At 33.6% G+C, this 9,617-nt stretch overlaps 1 pseudogene; it reads left to right on the forward strand.

Annotated features, from left to right (window-relative positions):
• Nucleotides 1-974: 974 nt before the first annotated feature.
• LOC108370597 (uncharacterized) lies at nucleotides 975-7,781 on the forward strand (annotated as a pseudogene).
• The last annotated feature ends 1,836 nt before the right edge of the window (nucleotides 7,782-9,617 follow it).

Below are 9,617 nucleotides of genomic sequence, written 5' to 3' on the forward strand. Positions count from 1 at the left end.
TAATTGCCTACTTTGCGTACTTTTCTACTACCATTTTCGAAACAAGGGATTGCATTCTTGCCCTTTCTCTGTCCTTCGTAAATGCAACCTTTTGTAAGGGAGTGTCAAACCGCAGCTGTCAATAATTATCTAACCTTGTATTATTGAATCATGGTTCAATCTTATGTTTGCCGGTGCGTTTATTATATGTAACATTTCTAAGGTAAAGCGCTTATTGTAGTGTTGTTCTTGTTGTAGAATCGCAGCGTCGTTGAAATTCGGTGAGTGGCCGCTAGCTGCACAGTGGGCGATGAGTGCTGTTTTTTTGATGTTTGTAAGGTGACATTGTTTCAACACCGATTTGTGTTGTGCTAATCTAGTTTTTAATTTTGATTTTGTGGTTTCTACATATATGCTGTTACATGACTCGTTGTTTATACCTGTACAAGGGATTTTATAAATAACATTACTCTTTTCCAATTCGGATATTTTTGGGCTATTTTATTTTATCTATATTGTAGCAGTATTGTAAAATAATGTAAATATTTTAAAAAACGTAACGGTAAACTCAGTATATAATATCAAGAATACGCTGGATTTTAAACACCAAAAAAACTTGTGTTTTCATAAAAACTTTTTTAAAACTGACCTCAGCCGGCAAAATACTAGCATACAACAACAAAAATAGGATATGCGAAAATAAAGAACAATTATGACAACTCTAAAGTAGTAATAAACAAATTTCAATCTGCATCCAAAAAGCTGGTAAAACTTATTCTAACATCAAATTTCTTTTAAAATGCAGAAAATCAAAATTAATTCCTAACTTTATGAAAAATTCTACTAGATGATAGAAATTATTTGTATTTGACTGTGAAACACATCCTGAAATAGACAGAACTTTAGCCAGACATTACTACCACATAAAAACATAAAGTCTACTGATCAAACATAAACACAACATATTAAGAAAACAAAAACAGAAGATGGAAGAAATGGCAACAAAACTAAAGAAACAGCTGAGCGCAGATGACTTAAAAGAAGTCATGGAGGGTGAGCAAAACGTTGCAGATAAGCTTACAACAACACCGAAAAAGCGACAAGAATTTAGATATGAGAAGTTGCGGAACAAACGAAATAATATCTTTATCGACAACAACAAGCATGAAGATTGGTTTGTAAATAAAACGAAAGTCCAAAGTTCGGGTTGCCAATTGAGAACACAAGACTCCCTCTTTTTCAGTACATCGCGGATGGAGAAGATCTGATACAAACTCTTAAGGACAAAGAGCAACAAGAAGAGGCGCCTTCCAAATTATCATTGCTAAAAGAAGACCACAAAACAACAAATAAGCAAAGTGCAATAGAGTGTGCAATTACAGAAACAGTGGAACGGACGTGGAAGGAGAAAAAATGACAACATTCGAATTTTAACATCTCACAAAGGAAACAAAACGGTAGCAATGGAAATAAATGACTACAACAGTAAAATGTCAGATATATTATGTGACTTAACTACGTATAGAATACAAAGACAGGATCCCACATCGAGACTACAAAATAAAAATAATATTTTAGTCGAAAAACTTTTTAAAATGGAAATTATGTCAAAAGCCGAACGGAATAAGCTCACCTCAACCACCGCGTTACCTCCAAGAATTTATGGGCTCCCTAGGACACACAAAGAAGGAACACCGCTTAGACCCATTTGCTCATCCAGTGGATCGCCATCATATGGTCTATGTAAATATACTGTAAATATTTTAAAAAACGTAACGGTAAACTCAGTATATAATATCAAGAATACGCTGGATTTCAAGCAAAGGACAAACAACACTTACACTTGTGACGATGAAAAACTAATTTCTTTCGATGTGGTCTCACTTTTTTCCAGCATACCGATACAACTAGCACTTGACGTAATACAAGAAAAATGGACAATAATAAAAGAACACACAAGGATACCAAAACAATTTTTTATGGAAATAGTAAAATTTTGTATTCAAGAAAATAGGTACTTTAAATTTAACGACACGATATATACCCAGTTAAAAGGAATGCCAATGGGATCCCCTGCCTCACCTGTCATTGCAGATATTATAATTACGGTGACCATATTAACCAACGTAAAATAAAAGACATTTTTTTCAAAATGAGTTGGGAATACGTACATACAACTTGTATGATAAAAGTACCTTACCCATATCGTAATTTAAATCAGATATTTACCAGTTAATTAACCGATTCCGAAAAATGAAGCCAAATCATTTTCCAGGACTTCGCCATCCTTTGCTGCCAAAATGCGTTTACCATAATTCATACTGGACGCCGAAGCCAAGACACAGTGGCTCAAAATTGGAATTTAATGTTCATAATTCACCGGAGTCTTCATTTTTTAACCAATTTTTATTAAAAAAAAATATTTTGGTGAACATTTTTTTATAACATTTTTTTTGTTTGTGATTCTTTCGTTTTGGGAGAACCATACAATTGTTTTCAACTAGTCTTTGTTATGCAATATTTATTAACTGGAACAGGAGAANTATTCTGTGTTTAAAAATTTACGTCTCAAAAATGCAGAGCTGATTTAAAGGACAGTTCAAGAAATAATTATTTTGAAAAAAGTTATAAAGGACAGGGGGTTAAAATAAAGGGCTGTCCTTTAAAATAAAGGAAGGGTGGTCACCGTAATTATAATGCAAAAGTTGTTGGATAATACGATTAAAAAATTAGGACGACCACCAAGATTACTAGCGAAATATGTGGATGATTTATTTCCCATAATAAATGAAAATGAGGTTCAAAACACACTTGACGCACCGAATTCTTTTCACAGGAATAAAAAATTCACAATAGAATTATTTAGACTCCGTAATAATCAGACAAGAAAACCAATTAATGTTAAGGTGGTATAAGAAACCAACATCATCAGGACAAATCATCAATTTTAATTCTAAACACCCAAAATCGATGATGATCAATACAGCAATGGGCTGTATACGACGGCAAACATTTCGCATAGCTTATATCATAATACAAAAAAGAAGGTAGTTTCATTACTACTATTTTTTTATTACAAAGCTGATTTTTGACATTCCTCCAGAAGTAAACATTAAGCATAGCTTTGCCACATTGAATTTTTTGATACGGGAGATTTTCTTTTAAATAATTGGGAGTAAAATTTACATACAAACAATAGTAAAATGATGTGTTCGATAATCAAATTTGAACGTTTTTCTCAAGCGTTTAAAAGATACTTTGATACTTTGAATTATTCGATGTACAGAGATGAAGAAATAAAATAAAATCTAGTTTTGAAATATTTATTTGTTAAAAAGCTGCTTTTTATTTTATTTTAAACAAAATAAATAAATTTACATAACAAAACTCTTATTTTTTTTGTTAAATAGCCCGAAGAAGATGTAATGTTAGATATTTCGTCATTAAAGCATAGTCCGAAACCAGGATTCAGAGAAGGTTGAATGGCCGCATTGCGCTTACAATGAAAGGAGTCACAATTCAGAATTCTCCGGAAGTGAAGTATCTATAAGTAACACTGGATACAAAGTTATAGTGGAAATCTAAAGAGGAACACAAAACCTCTAAAGAATGGGCAGCATTTTGGCAATGTAAACTGGTCTTTAGTAAAACGTGGGGTGTGCTCTATAGGGAATCCTCTGGATTTATACCTCTATGATCAGCTATGCGGCAGTGGTATGGTGGAGCAGATTCTCAATCAAGAGCGTGGGAAGTCTGCTTGCAAAACTTCAAAGAATTACTGCCGTTTGCGGTACGAAAGATTTCTCTACAACAAGTGGCGTTGCTCTTGATGCACTTACCGTCACTTTGTGCCTTCATACGTGGGGGAGCCTTAAAGACCACCTGCAGACTAAAAAGAAACGGATGCTGGTATAACACTGAGTGCGGCGATGCGGAAATTGCTGGCGGCAGAGATTTGAGCACTTGTGTCTTTTCAATGCTATAGGATAGTACGTCACCATTACCTTTGTTGAAGAGATTCCATAATGTTGAGGTCTTTATCGGAGTTAATGGGGATAAAATTAACTTTTCTCTTGGCAAGTATGCTTCGGTCTTCCAGGCTGAGGTATTTGCAATCCTCAAGGATATGGACTACGTGGCGGAAAATAGGTGGAGCGGAAGGAGTTTACTTGACGGCCAAGCTGCACTTAACGCACTACTTACTTCCAGACTCTTAGCGCCACTTCAATTGAGAGTTCCTCCATAACTATAATATTTATCACTTCATGAATTTCAATTTTCGTTATTGCGCGTATCGATGACAAATTTCCTTTTAATTTTGTACATGTGTTTTTTTTTACAATAAATAAATGATTATTGAGAACTAGGTATGGCAGCACGAAATGTCACAATCTGCTTAATTGTCAGGTAGTTAATATGGCGCCCGAAAAGTGACAATGAAACTACCTTCTTTTTTGTATCATGGTTTTAATAAAGCCTTCGGAGTAAATGACGTGGAAAACCGTAGCAGAAAATGAAATTCCGACGTAGAATTTTTAAACATCACTCATTTGCATACATATGTTTATTATGAAGTATATATGTGTACACAAATAAGTCTGGTAAAAATAAGCTTCACTGTTAGGCTTGACAAATGGCCGGGTCTAGCCGTCGGGCTGGGGGAAAAATCAGCGCGCGGTTAAAAACTTTCAGATCCTCCGATATACTGGAAACAGTGGCGTAGCCAGGGGGGAATAAATCCCCCCTTCGTCATTGAACTACAATTATTTACTTTTGAATTAATAACACAATACTATTTTATCCTTCTGATATCCTTTATTTCAGACGGATGGCAAATTATCTCTTAATGAATATATGAGTAGTCCACTTGCAAACAGCGTTATGTGATTTTATAAAAGTTAACCATAAATTTAAAAAAAACGTCTACGACAACAAGTAACATCCGAACTGTATCTTTTTTTATTACCTGAAAATTTGGATAAAGAAGAGCCTAATACCATTAAAAAAATAAAATTGCAGTATGGTAGATTTGCAAATTTTATATTTAAAAATTTAATATTGCAAGTTTTGAAACAGTAACTTTTACATAGCTAGCTTTTTTTTAGCTTTTCGCGTTCTCTCCTCTAGGAAGATTGGTTTGCTTCTTTTTTGTGACCTCTTCCACTAGGCACCAAAACTACCACGTTTTCTTGCAGTTTTCTAAGTTCAAGAGGAGACTTTTGAAAGTGGATAAATAAGTATTATTGCGACTTTTGCAAGAGTAGTTAACATTGCATGCTATTTATTTCAGAATATAGAAAAATTTTTCACTCTGCTGTTAGTGAACATGAAACCCACCAAAAACTAAAAATCTAAAAAAAAATTTACATAGCGCACTTTGCTAGTGGACTACTCAATTGTTGAATATGCTATCTTATTTGTCCCTTCTTTTTATACAATTAAGGAGCGGCTGAATGGTTTAACGATGTTAGCGGTACATAATGATGTGCCGATTACAACACAAGAAGTAATTGAAAAAATGTGTGTTAAGCAACGAAGATTAAAAATCGCTTTATAAGTAATAAGATTTTGTAGACTTGTACATAAATAAATGTAAATAGATACGCGTAAATATATAAATATGCAGATATATTCAATGTGTAAAAACTGAAGTGTATACTAACGAAACTTCTACAAAACAATACTGGACTACAAACTAATTAATTCAAATGGTGTAGTAATTTAATTTATTAAATTTAAATAAAGCATGAATTCCCCAGGGAATAACCGAGTAGACAAAAAATATATAACGGTAGAAATGGCACATACATACATATATGAAAGAATGCCCACAGGCGACGCACTATAGGCAAAACGCGAGTTTTTTTTCAAAATCGTAGATTTTCGCTTAGAAAAGAGATAATGGAATGCAGCATTTAACCCTTTAATGCAGAGTCTGTCATATATGAAATGCTTTTTAACCCTTTCAAGGCAGAGGAAAAAGTAGATAATAATCGTAGAAAATTTTTCCATAGTAAAATAATAATAAAAAAATATAAAAAAAAAAATAAAATAAAATAATAAAAATATTAAAAATAAAAATAAAATAAAAATAAAGAAAAAGTACGTTTAAAACATATTGAGAACCATTTTGCCTCTACCTTGAAAGGGTTAAAAAGCGTTTCATATATGACAGATTCTGCATTAAAGGGTTAAATGCTGCACTTTCGTATAGATATTGACCAGTGTATCCATTTTATTATATACATTTTTTTGTGAAAGCTGATAGTTTACGAGTTATTAGAGTTTAAAGGTAGCTTTTCTTTTTCCAATCTGGCCACTCGGGTACAGCATCCAATGTCCCAAGAATCGAGTCTTAAGATAAAATAAAGANAGTTTACGAGTTATTAGAGTTTAAAGGTAGCTTTTCTTTTTCCAATCTGGCCACTCGGGTACAGCATCCAATGTCCCAAGAATCGGGTCTTAAGATAAAATAAAGAAAAATCGTTCAGAAGCAGTACTAATGGTGTATTAAATATAGTGTTTTCTAGTGGAATGGGAGCCAAAATCCAAAATTAAAAAAGTGACATTTTGAACGGTATTTTGAGGGCTAAGTTATTGTTGTTGTAACTTCTTTATAATAATAATAATAATAATAGATTGGCGCTTACACATATGTTAGTGTTTGGCCGAGCTTCTTCTCCGATTTGTGGCGTGCGCCTTGATGTTGTCAGACAAACCGGAGGGACCTACAGTTTTACGCCGACTCCGAACGGCGATTGAATTTTTATGAGAAGCTGTTTTTCATGGCAGAAATACACACGGAGGGTTGCTATTGCCTGCCGAGGGACGACCGCTGTTAAGAAAAAACCTTTTTTCTATATTTTTTGCGATGTTTCTTTGACCAGGGTTTGAACCCAGGCGTTGCGTAGTGGAAGCGCGCATTGCTTACCACTACACCACAGCGGCCGACTTCGCTATAGTTTTCCTATATTATATGATCATTTATCTTCACGATAAAAAAATGTTTATTCCATTATTCCTCTAGCCATTGGGTATCACAACTTTAAGTTACACTGAGGAAAAAAAAATTTTAGAATTAAAAAAACGTGCTAAATTTAAAAAAATACGCATATGAAAGAGCACCAACCCAACTCTTTTTAAATTTGAGTATGTACGTTATAAAATATGTCGTTGTGAATTGCACAGATGCTTTTTCGTTGTACGAAATTATAATTAAGAAGAAAAAAATTAAATTTTTTTAATCCGTCTGATGGTAGCAACCAATTGTATCAAGCGTCTTTGCACACTCGGCTACAGCCATGCATGTAAATGTGTTTTCAAATGTTGAGTTTGAATCAACATCACAGCGCGCGATTAGTGCATTATGTCGTACGTTGTATGTACATATGTATGTATGTACATATGTATGTATGTACATATGTATGTATGTGTTGTCATCGCTTTGTATGCTTTGTATGCATATCCGTGCAGTGAAAATGATTCATTTTAATACGGGTGTATTTGATTTGAATATTTCCATTATACGTAGTGTATGTATAATGAAAAAATCCATTTTGTTAAGACTTTTCACTTGATTTAAAAACCAACATTTTTAAACGGTAATCAAATAAAATTTTTTTATTCTTACAACGCGTTTTTTTCTCAGTGTATCGATGCAAGCGCATGCTATGGAGGTCCGCCTTATGCCAGTAAGCAACGAGTTTTTTAAGGTATTTGGCAAACAGTTGGACCCATCCAAGAAACAGAATGAGGGTACAACTGATATTGTCCCAATTTGGCAAGCCTACCCACAGAGCTGACAAAGTGACACACTACAACAAACCAGGGATGTTTTCTGTTTTATGAGAAAGAAACCTACCAAAATTTTAAGTGTCCTACCATCCTACCAACGAGAAAAAAACCTACCAGTTTCGGTAGAAAAAGCCCAAAACGGCAACCCTGACACCGGCAAACATAAGACTGAACTCATGATTCAATAACTACAGGTTGTAGCAATCGTACAAAAACAACATTTACCGTTGGTATGAACTTGTGTCATCAACGTCTTCCTTATCTATTCATATTCGTATATATATGTATACCCTGCATACCAGGATTAGATAGGATAGAATTCTGAAAGGTTTCACAATTTTTTTTAAGAATTTTCTTTAAGAAATCGTACAGAAATTTCTTTACTAGTTCTTGTCAACCGCTTCATATGTTTTTCTTTAAACATTCCTAAAAGAATCATAACAAATTTCCGATACTCTTAAAGATTTCGGGAGCATTTGTTTGCAGGGTATACATTTACGTATATGTGTATGGAATTGATGCGCCTTGGACTGAACTACAAAACGGACACTGAAAACTGCGCCCACTTTTACAGACACTTGCTTACAAACAAATCCACAGTACCAAACTCCACGTCAAACAGTGCAGACGAGTAAATTAATGTATGCATGCACTTTGTTTTTAATTATTGTTTTGGAATTTGTATTTACGTATATTTTATGTTTTACATGTTTGTCAATAGTTGTCCTGAGGACGGTTACCGAAGCGTAATCGAAATATATGGGAAACAAACACCAAAAGAACTTGTGTTTTCAAAAAAAAAATTTTAAATTGACCTCGAGCCGGCTAAATTATAAGTAGAAAGGTCGCTAAAACCCTCTGTATATTTTTTGTTTTTAATTTTTAATATTTTTTAATTTTTAATAAAACTTTGACTAATCAGTGTGGACGGGTAAAACTATTCGCGTTAGCGCAGCTCAGGCTTTCGATATTTACTTTCACCAAAGAATCACGCTTCAGGCTTCTGCTAGCTATTTAAACATTTTTCTCAGCCTTTGTTTTGTTACGGTGATTCTTCAGTTATCCTTTTGTTTACACTGACACACATCCACACGCGCCCAGTTCAGCCAATAGCAAGATCGCTCCAGCCAAAGCACGACATCCAACATGTTGCATTGCACCCGCTATTTTGACTTTGGACTTTCAATACGGTTATGAGTGGATAGTTTTATTTTGTTTACATCGAAGTTCTTTTGTTGTCAAGAGAATTTCACCGTAGCTCTTATGGGGTAATTCGAAAAGAGTGCCTTTTTTTGCTTAGAATATGTATATATAAACACATTTTCATACATATACATACATAAATGTATTTACCGGTATATATGTAAATATATATGCATTCATATTAGATCGGCTGTCGTTACAGGTTGAAGATTTACTATTGTTGTGTTCTATGTCAGAGTAACTTTATTACTGCCCTCTATGTATCTATTCAATAACAGAGTTGCATAGCTTCAGACTGATATTAGATTAGAACAATGTGGTATATAATAGTAGTATATTAGTAAAGTGGTAATGGTATGATTACATTAAGGTAATTATATATAGTAATAATAACAAGCAATGAGAGTAATAATGTTAATTTATCACAACATCTCCCCTTTTGTTTTAAAATTCATTCATATTGTAGTCGTAAAGGATGAATAACTGTTCTTCCTTTTTTGTAATGTATTTGTCTTTTTTTTAAATAGTATATATGATAAAAAAAAGTAGGAAGAACCGCTGAGAGGAATTTTTCAAATTCTTGACGTTTGCATGCAATTTAATTTTAAAATTTTAGACACAAACTCGCACACACTTTCTCA

The sequence above is a fragment of the Rhagoletis zephyria genome, unplaced genomic scaffold (assembly GCF_001687245.7).
Source record: "Rhagoletis zephyria isolate East Lansing unplaced genomic scaffold, Rhagoletis_zephyria_1.1 Rzeph_scaffold_04340, whole genome shotgun sequence".
NCBI classification, from domain to species: domain Eukaryota; kingdom Metazoa; phylum Arthropoda; class Insecta; order Diptera; family Tephritidae; genus Rhagoletis; species Rhagoletis zephyria.